General features: G+C 44.2%; 1 long non-coding RNA gene across 1 annotated transcript in view; it reads right to left on the bottom strand.

The window, feature by feature from the left end:
• The window catches only part of LOC143840271 (uncharacterized), a 195,030-nt gene that overhangs the window by 18,154 nt on the left and 162,816 nt on the right, over positions 1-14,060 (bottom strand). The window lies entirely within an intron of this gene.

Genomic DNA, 14,060 nt, shown 5'->3' with positions numbered 1-14,060 from the left:
TGACCATGAGGCGATCGAATGCTGAAGGACTCAAATGCAGGAAGGTAGGAAAACCCAAATCTCTTGGTAGGAGGGAAAACGAATACAAAAAGCCGTCAGCATCGTTAAAGGGGGAAACTTCAGTGGTGCTGCTGATTAAAAAAACAACCACCCCAGCTCTACTTGCAGAATGCCAACCCTGTTTGGATTATGGCATTTACTCAGTCTGTACATTTGCTGTAGACCTGTGCATGTGAGTCCTCATATATGCTCACATGGCGCCGAAGTGGAACCTGACAACTGCACTTGGCATGTGATCATAACATTCTCTGGCACTCTCTCAGAATGCCATGTGGAGCTATTTGTACACTTAGGCAGAGACCCCTGAAGCACAGGAAATACCATCGGAAGTACCGCTGACCCTCCATGGCCTTCAGTTCCACGCTGCTTCCCTACTTATCACTGGCCTGAATTCAAGTGCAATCTCTGGAGAAAGCAAATCAATTGAACACATGTTTGGTCTGAAAAATGCCATTTTTTGGAAGACCTGGAGATATTTCCTTACACCAGACCGTTTTCTTTGCCCTGAAGATTTGTCAAGTGCAATTGAATGCACGCACATCACAATGCATGCTGGTGCCAGAAGAAAATAATTTCAATGTGTCCTTTAGTGCTTCGATAAAATACAGGCAGTCACTGTTGAAACAAGATGCCCCGTGAAAGTCCCAGACACTTGAGTATTCTGCATTTCTTCCAAGAACTTGGAATTAAAAAAAAACATTTGGAGAGGACCAAATCAACAGGTTTTGTGCAAGAAACAAGAGAGTAACTGCAGCAACTTCTTGGTCTCCTAGACCAGGGGTAGTCAAACTGCGGCCCTCCAGATGTCCATGGACTACAATTCCCAGGAGCCCCTGCCAGCGAACGCTGGCAGGGGCTCCTGGGAATTGTAGTCCATGGACATCTGGAGGGCCGCGGTTTGACTACCCCTGTCCTAGACAGTTGTTTTTAAGCGGAATAATTGATGTACTTCTCCCTCTCTCCCTCTCTCTTACACACACACACACACACACACACACTCACTGCCGTTATTGCACATGTTTTAAGTAGATCAGCCTTATAGCATGAATAAAATATGTTTCAAATATGCCCATTAATTAATTGCAGTTTCTGTAATTGTATGCACGGGAGGGTTGTGTTTCTTCTAAAACATTTCACAAATGTATCAAAGATTAATTATTGGCACACACTCCCCATTTTTAGGGCTTCGTTCTCGGAATTGGCTACCTTCCATATCCCTAGTCTGTGTGTCTGTTTTTCTTAGGCTGATCTTTCCACAGAATTTCCTATTGAGGATCAGTTGGGTTGGAAGACGTTTGAACTTTTCAATCAGCTGGCCCCTCCTAGTTTGCACTAGGTCAGGGCTGTATGGATTGTTTTGAATGGATAAGGTTTCCCTCGGTTCTGACCACCATTACTGAAAGTAAACTCATACTGTGAAGGTCAAACTCCTTACCTCTTTCATTGAAAAGATACAGACTCGGATATTACTACTGAAGCAAGAGCTCCCTGACAAATCTGATTGGGGGAAATTGGGCCATTTTAGCCAAGAAACGTTTTCTGCGGGGAAAAAAAAGACATTAAGGGAAGGGGTAGCAGTGGGGGTGAAAGGCAGTGCCTGGAAAAGAGAATTATGAATGTTATGTGGCCTTTTCTCCTATTATGACATTAGATCAGCGCAGAAAGACTCATAAGACTGCACCCAGCAACAAATGGAAGAAACCAACATTGGCATGGAAGGGGTCAAAGGCCATTTCAGGATAACGTTGACCCTTAAAATTAAAGGAAAATCACAGCATTTCAAAATACTAAACAAGTACATACTCAACTTTTTCAACGTTAAATGTAAAACCAGGGAAATGACGGAGGGCTTTTGGGGGCCTTTTGAGTATTCTACGTTGCACGGATTATTATTATTATTTTAAGATTTGATTAGTGCGGAGGGGGAGATTTTTATTGGATAGTTTGTTGTGCTTAAAGGACAGTGTAAAACTCTTCCCGCAAACAGTTGTTTACAGTGCGCTTTTCAGCACAAAGCTGTTTTAAAGCTCAATTGTGCATTTTGCAGATAAAGTGGGAAAACTAACTGAAGGCTGTATTGTAAGCAGTGGTTGCCGTGGAAACCCCAGTTTCAAGAGCTGGTTCTCCATTACCACTTAATTTAGGCTTCCTAATTGCATTCCACTAAATCGGTAGCGACAATATCTGCAGAGCAAAACTGCATGCCCAGTCTAGCGCAAACCTCTTTGAAACAAGCTTTTTGAAAGCCAGGAGCTATAAAAACTCAGCATGACGTGGAGCATATGAGAAACCTGTAGTTCAAATGTACTTACTGCAGCTTGCTTTCTCATCCTCAGGAACTTCGGCGTGCTCCACACCAATCTATTAGCTCAGTCTACCTTAAAGATCATAAAGCGCTGCCAAGTGGAAACTCATCTGTCCACCAACACGTTGGTGCAAAATAGATTTAATTGTGCTCCCAACCCAGTATCATGTCCATCTTATTTTACTACACGCCAGCAGGTAGCCTGAACACAGGCTCACTTTTCCTTGAACTGCCCTTGCTCGGCAAGGCGAAGAGAACAATACTTTCTCAGTTTAAATTATTTGCCACTGTTCAGCTGTGCAGCAAGCCAGACCGCCCATCTGTGGCCTAAAGAGAGCTTTGTCAGAACCACTAGACATAAAAGCATTCCAATTATCGACCACACTGCTTTAATAGAGGAGGCTACTAATATGATAGTGTAAGTGATTCTGCCAGTGAGAAGCTCTCCGTCACTGTCAGATTAACACTTCAGTTAAACTCCTGTAAATCAGTCACATTATGCAGTTGCTTGAGGAATAAACACAGGCCCATTATGCTTAAAATTCCAGAGGGCTATCCCCTCCAATAGGAGTTACACGGGAGGTTCTATTAATCTACATTTCGTGTCATGTTTATTATTCTGCAATTACGAATGTGGCCATTGTCAGAAAGATTTAAGTTCCCTGTGATTAGGTTCTGAAAGGCTGGCAGAAGTGAGCTGGCAGCTTTTGCAGAGTTACAAAAGGAAGGTAGTAGTCCTCCAGTCAGTCAGTCAGTCAGTCTGTCTGTCAGTCAGTCAGTCAGTCACGATTTAAGCCCTGTTGAACTCCATTGGTTTTACTTCAGAGTAAATTTGGCAGCTCCATTGCTGGGGGGGGTTTGTGAGGCAGGCGAAGGGACAGAAGGCAGGTACATGACAAGTACTTCCACACTCACCACTGGACAGACCCTGTGGACAAATGGGACAATTTCTGCCTGTAAAGAATGCCGCTAAACCTCAATTCCTAGCTAAATCACCTCCTTCAAGCATTTGAAAGTCAAAAGCTTCAATGTCTTTGAGCAAACGGCCTCCTGCCAGAGCACAATGGAGTGTACCTCCTACCTAATCCACTGGTTAAAGCCAATTCTTGTATTATGCATCAGATATACATTGTACTTGTAAATAATGAGCAACCGCTGCTTTTTCAGCATTTTACTTTGATTTGCTCCTACCGTGTTGGCAAAACAATCTTCAAGTTACACAAGCCTTTGATTAGTGTTCAGCTTGTTCTCCTGTCCCCCTCTCCAGTGCCAGGTTGGCTACTTTTGCTAAGTGATTTAGTGTTACACAAAACGTTCATGGTTTATGTGGCTAGATTTTCAAAGGAGCTCAGCATATTATTATCTTCACAAGGAGAAACTTATGTTTCCATGGTTCACAGTCAGTTCTCATGGGATAACTGTTCAATATAACCAACAGAGGCAAGGTCTGACAGTGCAGGGCTTAATCTGAGGTAAAACCTAGCCAAGGACCTCTTATAGATGTCAGGGGTTAGCTCTGAAACAAGTGATGAAATAAGAAAGGAATCTATCTTTGAGCATGTATGTTGTGTTTTCAGATCTCATCCACCTCGCATTAGAAGGTAAAACTCCCAAAGTCAAAGAGCATGGCTTTCAGGTAGATGTATCCTAGCCTACCCACCTCCCCCAGATAATAATAATTGATTTTGTTTTGTTGGAATTTAGTTTTCCTTGTCCAGAAACCCACTTTCCCCATGCCAGGCTGGCTACCTGTGCTAAATGACTTTGCCCTACACAAAATGGATGTCATTTACAGGGCCAGGATTTCAAAGGAATTCAGAAAATATAGAATCCCACAGGGAAAATCAGGTTTTCATTCTTTACAGTCACTGAAAAATGCACCTATTGCTTTAAACATATCTCCTGACCAGACTGAACCTATCTGGCATAACATTGTGCTGGAACATATTGCTCCAAATACCTACTACTGATTATGACACAGTGACCCACAGGAGTTCAGTACGCATTGTCCTCTAACATTCAAAGTGCCATCTCTGCTCCCTTCCCTCAGAGCATATCACTTTAGTGCCCCAGACCAACAACTGTTTTCCTGCTCAGGCAGTCTCAACATCCAACGCGTGATCTGAGCGAAAACATTTCTCAGTATGGTGCTATGTAGTCCTTGAGGATGGGATGAAAATGTGCAAACATATTGCCTAAAGTTGTGTGATTATTGGATGGATAAATGATAGTGAGGAGAGAGAGCGTGCTTTACTCACTGAAGAAGGTTGGCTTTTATACCCTGCTTTTCACCATCTGAAGGAGTCTCAAAGTGGCTTACAATCACCTTCTCTGCACAACAGACACCCTGTGACATAGATGAGGCTGAGAGAGGGGGCTGTTCTGTGAGAACGGAACTATCAGTGCTGTGGTGAGCCCAAGGTCTACAGGTGGGGGAGCAGGGAATCAAATCCAGCTTGCCAGGTTAGAAGCTGCTGCTCTTAACCACCACACCAAGCTGGCTAGTTTTTCCTCTTCAATATACCCTCTCAGCCCAGCTGTTTTTCCTTTTCGGGCTTCTAAGTATTGTTATCCTGCAGGGGAACAGACTAGACATAGTGGGCAAATTTAAGACAAAATGGCTAACAAAAAAGTGGTAAGCATCCTCAACCCCAAACCAACTCCAGAGGTTTATTAAAAAAATAAAATAAAAATAAAACCCCACTAGGACTTTGTTACAGGTGAGTGACCCACATCTTCAATTTCTAGTTCATCCTAGGGACTGAAACAGAGGGTTTGGGGGAATGTAGTCCTCATGGTTCCAAGACAAAGGACTCAGATGCTTCTGAAACATCATTTATGGTCATTGAGATGGGGTGTGTGTGTACAGATTCTATTTCCTCACCTGTTGCAGGTGAATGAGCAAAAGGCATTTATTCATTCATTGCCTTTCTACTTTGGTTTTGCTATCCAACTGAATAAAACGAATCAGACATTCTTAGTATGTTTCCCCAGACATTTGGGAACACATACACATTCCTATTGATTAACTCCTGGGTATGGCGCCGTTTGTGACCCAGCGTGATCTGTTCTGTGTGATTTCATTGTCCGTGAAAGTTCAGATTTTTTACAAAATATTTTGTGACAAGCAGCACCTGCACAAAGAAGATGGGCTCCCCTTGAACTGTAATTGAATAAGGTTGCTGGTGTTTCAAATCCAAAAGGTTGCAAAGCAGCTTTTAAATTGACTCCTGCAGAAAGCCGTCAGGGGCCAGCATTGAAACATCTTGACCAGGCATGTTGTTCCCTTGGGGGTCACGTACTAAATGTTCCACGTCTTTAAAATGGAGGATAAAGTAGAAGGTGACAATACACAGAATTATGGGAGCAAATCAAAAGGGTGAACATTTAAAAATGCATTTAAAGAGGGCACAAGATACTTGAGATACTAATACTAGAACGTGTGTGGATACCTGGTAGTAAAAAAGAATGTAGGTGCAATTAGCATATTAGAAACCTGGTGTGGCTGTGTTAGTGAACAGCGTGCAGTTACTTCTAGATGTAAAATCTGTTAGCAAGTCATTCCGTACGTATATTAGAGTGTAGTCTACATGGGCTTTTTACCCACTCCCAGTTCGAATGAGTCCCTGCAGTCTACACAGAATTCGATTTGCATTTTGATTTTGGGCGCTTTAAATTTTCCCTCTGCAACATCCATGATTGATCTGTGGTGACCCTACCTTTCCCTTGCAATATCCAGAAGTCTTGATATTTTAAAAATCAGCATAAGTAAATGTGCAGCTCCCTGCTTTTTGTGAATGATCTCTGCCTTGTGCCTTGTGCCTCCAGCACTGTAACAAAGCAATCTTCCCTGATTGGCCAGGGCATCATTTCAAAGTCTTCCTGGTTCTCAGTTGCAAGGCTTCCCTTAAAGTGACTGCGCTCCAGAAGCCCTAACTTCTCTCAGCAGAGATTTGACTCATGGTATTTCCCCCCCTCCTCTGCTGTCTCCAACCCCCCCCCCCCAATTCAAGAAAAGAAAGTGGCTCCTGCTGCACTTGGCTCCCCCACCCGCGTTCTGAGCTTCCCCAATCAAGTACAGAACATTTTCAATTGGGGTGGTGTGGGATAGAGGAAGACCCGAGTTCAAATTGATCTGAATTCAGCAGGATTCACAACAGAAAAAAAAAGTAAGTGCAAAATCAGCCCAGATGGGAAGAGGAGTGGGGACAATTTCAGTGCATGCCATCCTGATGTGAAATGTCACTTCCTGGCACAAAACTGGATGTGTTGCCATCATGTTGTGGCGATGCTCTCAGATTCAATCCAAGCTCTATTGATGTACTTCCGTTACTTCTGAATTTGCTCTGGAAGTGACACTGAACATTGCTGCAATGCTGAAGAGCTCCCCCTAGGGGGAGTAGAAAGAGCTCCCCCTAGGGGACAGTAGAGAATGGGGGACCTGAGCTGGGATGCCTGCCTCCCCCCCCCAACATAGATGGCAGCTATTGTACGGTGAAGTGTTTGTACCCTCAGTCATGGTGGTGACTAGGGGAAACATACTCTCTCCATATGATTTGCTTATTATTTATTTATTTACTTCACTTATACCCACCTCCCAAATAGGAACACAAGGTGATTGCCATCTTTCCCCTCTATTTTATCTTCACAACAACTTTTTAAAGGTAAGTCAGGCTGAGAGAGTATGACTGGCCCAAGGTCACCCAGCAAGCTTCCCCAACAAAGTGAGTCTCCCAGAGCCCAGCCTAACCACTATGCCACAGTGGGTCTTGTGATGGCACATAAATACATCTAAGCCATTTCAAGTAGCAGCATGCCATTTTGCTGGCACTCTCATGACTTTGCCTTGATATTCCAAAGATGCTTACTGTGCTATCCTCTTGGCGATTCATCAGGCTTTCAAAGATTAGCCTCAGCCCTGTTTATAATATCCTTTCTGTACAGAGAAACCTTCTTTAAAGAAATGTTCTGGGACTGTATAGAGAAGACAGGGAAAGAAGTAAAATTGGATGAAATGTCCTGGTGTCCATTTGCCCCAACCAATAAGTATAAGTATAAGTATAAGTATAAGTATAAGTATAAGTATAAGTATAAGTATAAGTATAAGTATAAGTAGAAGTAGAAGTAGAAGAAGAAGAAGAAGAAGAAGAAGAAGAAGAAGAAGAAGAAGAAGAAGAAGGAGTTGGTTCTTTTTTCTACCTGAAGGAGTCTCAATTGTCTTCCCTTCCTCTTCCCACAACAGACACCCTGTGAGGTGGGTGAGGCTGAGAGAGTCCTGATATTACTGCTCGGTCAGAACATCTTTATCAATGCTGTGGAGAGCCCAAGGTCACCCGCTGGCTGCATGTGGGGGAGTGCGGAATCAAACCTGGCTCGCCAGATTAGAAGTCCACACTCCTAACCACTACACCAAGCTGGCTCTAATACAAATGCCTGGTGGAATAGCTCTGTTTTACAGGCCCTGTAGCTCAGTTCTGTCAAGCCCCCTAGCTTTTCCGGGAACTCATTCCATCAGATTGGGGCCAGGACTGAAAAGACCTTGGCCCTGGTTGAGGCCAGACATACTTCTTTTGGGCCAGGGATCACTAATTTGTTCATGCTGGGCAATCTTAATCTCCTTTTTTTTTGGGGGGGGGGGCATAGATAGCCATTGCTAATTAGTCATGGTCTCACTAGCCAAAAATTTGGATGGGTGGCCCTGGTTAGTGCCTGGATGGGAGACCATCAAGGAAGTCCAGGATTGCTACATGGAGGCAGGCAATGGCAAGCCACCTCTGTTTGTCTCTTCTTTTGAAACCCCTATGGGATTCCCATATATCAGCTGCAACTTGATGACACTTTCCACCATCAAGCCAAAGACAAGACCAAATCGACAAACTATACTACTTGCCAGTACAAAAGAGAGCAGCTCAGTTTTAAGGATGCTCAAGGAATTCCCAATCAGGCCCTCACCCAGGTGACCAGCTAATCCTACATTGCCTTCAAGAAGGGTGGAAAGGCCACATTGCAACCCAAGCTTCTCAAACCCTCTTCTAATTGGCTGTTCCACACAGGGGGACTAATGGCTCCCCAAGAACCAAGAACATTGTCATCTGTGATCTGAAACTGGAACTGGCCGAAACAATATTCAAAACATTTAAAATAGTTAACTGAGAAGAAAGTGTGCCAGGCTCTATGGTCCTAAGAGGCCATGTGCCTACTCTGGGAACAGAGCAATGTGGGCATTGTCCTTCTGCAAGTTCTGGTATCACAGCAGCCCTCTACAGTTGTTGACATAATTGTGATGTAGAGCTGCCAACTTCCAGGAGGGGTCTGGAGTTTTCCTGGAATCCCAAGACTTCAGAAATCTGGAGGAAGTGGCAGCTTTCAAGAACGGGCAGAATGACATCACCTCACAGTGGAGCTCCCTCACCCCTCTGAAGTCCTCTTTCCCCAGGAAACTCTCCAGGAATTTCACAGTCTGGAGCTGGCAACCCTATGCCGCCAGGTGCTTGTTTGGATCTTTTCCTTCAGTGCTTTTCTCTCCTGCTGGCATGCTCTGTTCTGGTTGCCTGCCAAATTTGTTTTTGGCATGAGGGATTTGTAAGACCAGAGGGCAGCATGGATAATTTCAGGGACACTGCAGCATGCATAAAGCACCAATATCTTTCTGGGAGGAGACGTGCAGATTGGTTCTTCCCTTCATTTATACACATACATATGTGGTATCCTTCCATCAAAGAAATAACTGCAGTGTGAATAGACCAGTGGGAGGTGTGCAGAGGTGTTGATAACAAAATTCCCTATGCTCTGATCCACTCTCAAGCGGTAGGAGGCCCAGCAGAGTGAAGGGAAATTATTAAAAGAATCAAATCCTCCCCAAAGAGACCGGAGCCAAAATGGCACGCTTCCTTTTTCTCTGGAGCTCTTGGATACCCTTCCATGGGAAAGAATGTTGCTTGGCTTGCCATAGGCTTTGAGGGAAAGGTGTCAGGGCAGGAACAGTGCCAGGGAGCCATTGTTCTATATGGTACATCTTTCACAGTGGCTGGCACATGTCCCAGCGGATGTCTAAATGGGAATTAACAAACATAATGCTCTTTCAAGAAGTCAAGAGAAGCTGTATTATCTGGCTCTTCATTCTGGAGGCGGAGAGCAAGATCTGCGATAGGAAGATTTTTGTGTAAAAAGGCATCTTGAACAAGCATATAAGAATTCTCCAACACAAACATCCAATCCAGAATATATTATGGCTTCTCATATTAACACAATCAAGCACTGTGGCCAACTCCAGTTTGGGGAATTTATGGAGATTTGGGGTGGGGTTTGGGGAGGGGAGAACATTCAGCAGGGACCTCCAAAGCTGCCATTCCCTTCTAGAGATCAGTTCCGATTCCAGTATGTGAACGGTCACAATCACGCCAATAAATAACCTTCAGTGAGAAAGCTGTGAGAGCAGGTGCAGCCAAAATCAGAAGGCTGTCATATCCGTTTTCTCAGTCCCAAACCCTGCTTGGATATGAAAAGGCTCACTTTATCTATGCTGTTATTCAGCACCAAACACTCCAGTTCTGTTATCGTAGCTTGGAGGCTTGTACTACCTTTATGTAGACATTGCCTCCTCTATGGTCCCTCAGCATGCCCATTTCCCCCTACAGTCTTGAACTGTATGTCATTTCCTGGTACCCTCTCACTGTCAAGTTCTAACCCATCCCTCTCTTAAATTCCTTGGAGCAAATAACTTATCAGCCCTTCGAGATGCTCTCCAACTCTTAATGATCTCCCCAGGAACTAATTTAAAAACTTCTCTGTGATAGTGATATTAAGTACCAATACTCTGGTTAATTTTGATTCCAGTGGTTTCACGCCCAAATCTTTCTGTACAGGTTTGGTTTGTCCCAAGCCACTCCTGCAGGGCCTGTTCTTCTCAGCACCATGCAACACCATGCACTATCCGCCCCCCCCTTCTTTTTGTGCTAGAAACTGTGGTGGTATGCACATGGCCCTCTCAGCTTATGGGTGATAGGTTGTGTGCTGGAGGGCAAACAGCTTAAGTTCCTCTGCTTTATCTTCTTCTGAGCCAATGATCAGTGCTATTACTAAGTATATACCATTCCAGATATGCTATGGGGTACTTGTAGGGCTGCCCTGTTCCTGATGAGAGCTGAAGAGCTCTGCCTCTACCAGCTGGGTGGCAGAAAAAAAGCATGGAGAGTAACTGCTGGTATTTTGAGGCACCGACATCATTTCTGGTGCAACCACAATTGACACTAGCATGTTACACTCTAGCATCCAATCAGTGCTCTATGGTTAAGCTATAGAGTTTTGGCTGAATGCTAGAGCATTGCTAGTGAAGTGCAGACAACACTTCCAGCTATACCAGAAGTAATATCAGTGGCAAGCCTACTGACAGATGCCAGCCTTTTGCCCATATTTTGTGAATAGGACATACTTGTATTGGGATCACGGAGCTGGTTGTTTGGTTTTGGTTTAGAATACTGGGTGGGATTTTTGTTGCTCTTAATTTTCGTGTATCAGGGATGGAAACATTTTAGTCATGCTGAAACTGGAGCAACTGCTGGAAGTTGAAACAGAATCAAGCGTTAACGTATTTCCCCCAGTGTTAACGCATCCCCCCATGCTTCATCTCATCTGTGACTGTTCTAGCTGCTTTCTTTCATCATTTTAACAGTGAGGACATATGCAATGAAGTGACAGTGCTACTGATCTGAAGATAGTTCATCACTGTCAGGGAATCATTACTGAAAGGAATATTCTCTGATGGAGCGACAATTGTCATCCATCTTTGGCTAACTGAACTGCTAGGAACCCTAAGAAACACCGACATTCATAAAACGAGTGGACTAAAGTATTAATAATAGGAAGCAACTGTGTACTAGTGCCTTGGCACACTTCAGATGTCCCTGGGATGTGGCTAAGGACCCACTGGGTTTGATCATTTAAAATTCGTGAGATGGTACATATTAGATTTGAGCAGCCCTGGGGTTTTGTTACAAATCATTTTTAGGACTCTATCCAAATTTCAATTTTTCTATGGATTTTTTTTTGAAGCAGAAGCTAGATCAAGGCTTAATGAGTATGTGATATAATTACTTCTCTCAGTGCTGGAATAATGCCATATACTCAGCTATGGATGCCAAGCTCTGCTGTGGAATCCCCTCCCAGTCTAGTGCCACCAGTCTAGTTACATGGATAGCTGCTTCACCGCTGGAAATACCTGGATAGTAGGAACAGTGTATTATCAGCAGGGTTAAAATCTCTAACTTGGCCAACAGGATAAAATGAGAGATTTCCATGTGTGTTACCAACAATAGCAAATGTCTTTACTTCCATCTGTGGATATGTATCCTCAAAGTTTTGAATAGGGATTGATTTATTAAGTACAAATTTAGATAATTTTAGCTATCAATCTAGTAAGTATGATAAGAATCTAAAATACAGAAAAAAATAAGCATCAATAGAATACAACATGGATATTCAACCGTGGCATTAGTAATCAGTCATATGAAATTATTATTAAAGAAGAGGAAAGGCAAAATCTCCAAGGAGTTCCACGGTCTCGATTCCATGGCTCTCTCGTCTTGTTACTTGCTCAACTGTAGTGTGGGCCTCCTAGGATGATTCTCTGTGGATGATCTCATATGGCACTATGCAGACCTGGGAATTAGCAGAAAGCAACCTGGGCTCAAATAAATTAGGACTTTGAGGATTAAAACCAATACTGAGTTAAAAAAACAACATGATGGTGGGGAGCATACTGGGTGTTCCAGAGAAGCAGGCCTGGCCATCCAACAAAAACCTGGTTGCACTAATATCCTGCTGTATGCCAGGTCAGAAATTGGAAAAACTACAGCCATTCAGGACTTAATTCTGGGTGGATCTAGCATGTGTTATGGTGACCTGGTTGGATGAAACAGTGGTGTAAATCTGAGCCAGCTGTGCCCTCTAGGTTTCTTGGTACAGGAAGAAGCCAGATCAGGAGGAGGAGCAGAGAGTGTAGCAGTGGTGTAGCATGATTCCCACCCTCTATCATGGGTCACTTCTCTGACCACCTGCTAGTTTTGAGTGCGTGTTCCTAAAGGTGGGATTTCGGACTTTTTCCATTATCATTTTAATCCATTTCTTAATAACCTTGGGCATAATATACCATGTAAAACATCTTATACTAGTTTCCTCTTGGCTTCTTACTGACTATGAACCCATTGTAACATAGGTATTTTCTCTCTAAAATTTTGCAGCCATTTAATCATCCATTTTTTCCACATTAAGACAGTTAAATTTTAAAGGAACTGCATTCCCTTTAAATGTCTTACCCCCACTTCTTTTTAAAACAATGGAGGAAAGCTTATAAGGCTTTCTTTGGTGGCCACTAAAATTGAACCTTCTGGTTCAATGTTTTTCAATCTTGGGTGGATTTTTGACATGAGCCACCAGCAGGTACTCTGCAGATTTGGTGCATCTACCTCCAGATATCTCCATATCAATTCTTCATTATGAGGACCATTGAGTATAATGATCCCCATAGGACTGCCTTTCTCAACTATGTAACTATCAAAAAAACCCTGAACCATTCTTTAGGCTTTGAGAAACCCCAGAAGTAGGGTGATCATACAGAATATGATTGGGAAGCATAGCTGCGTATACACCCACCCCTTCCTACCCCCTGCAGACCCATAATTGGCTATCGGGGGCCACTTCAACATCACTATATATGGTCATATCACCCAATAAATGTTCAGCAAATTCTAAAAATATATAACTCCCACCCATTCGGGAAACCCTTCCAGGGCCATCAAGGAACCCCAGCATTTCACTAAATTGTGGTTGAGAAAGTATGCCATAGGGCAGTGGTCCCCAACCCCCGGTCTGGGGACTGGTACCGATCCATGGGTCAGTCAGTACCAGTCCGTGGCTCCTCTTCCTCCCCGGCTGCTGCCTCAGGAGCTGCCCTGCCACTCTGCTGCCGGCTCGCCTTTGGTGCTCTCCAGCGGCCACCATGGCTGAGGCTCCCCCTTGGCATGGCACTTCACAGCTGCTGCTGGCAGCACCCCCCCCAGCAGGCAGTGGGAAGTCAGGGATGCCAGCAGGAAAACAAGTGGAGCAGGGGCTCAAGTGGCGGTGGCGACGTCCCTCGGCAAAAGACTACCCCCCTCCCCGGGCCTCAGTAAAATTGTGAAGTGTTGACCGGTCCCCGGTGATAAAAAGGTTGGGGACCACTGCCATAGGGTATAAGGGAGTGGAAAAAGTCAGCATTCATGGGTATTTACCAAATCCAAATACCATGTTGTTGTTGTTGTTATGTGCGAAGTCGTGTCCGACCCATCGCGACCCCATGGACAATGATCTTCCAGGCCTTCCTGTCCTCTACCATTCCCTGGAGTCCTTTTAAGTTTGCACCTACTGCTTCAGTGACTCCATCCATCCACCTCATTCTCTGTCGTCCCCTTCTTCTTTTGCCCTCGATCACTCCCAGCATTAGGCGCTTCTCCAGGGAGTCCTTCCTTCTCATGAGGTGGCCAAAGTATTTGAGTTTCATCTTCAGGATCTGGCCTTCTAAAGAGCAGTCAGGGCTGATCTCCTCTAGGACTGACCAGTATGTTCGCCTTGCAGTCCAAGGGACTTGCAAGAATCTTCTCCAGCACCAGAGTTCAAAAGCCTCAATTCTTTGACGCTCGGCCTTTCTTATGGTCCAACT

Source organism: Paroedura picta, chromosome 6, assembly GCF_049243985.1.
Source record: "Paroedura picta isolate Pp20150507F chromosome 6, Ppicta_v3.0, whole genome shotgun sequence".
Classification (NCBI taxonomy): domain Eukaryota; kingdom Metazoa; phylum Chordata; class Lepidosauria; order Squamata; family Gekkonidae; genus Paroedura; species Paroedura picta.
The sequence above is the reverse complement of the archived record's forward strand: the minus strand, read 5'-3'. Positions and strand labels throughout refer to the sequence as shown.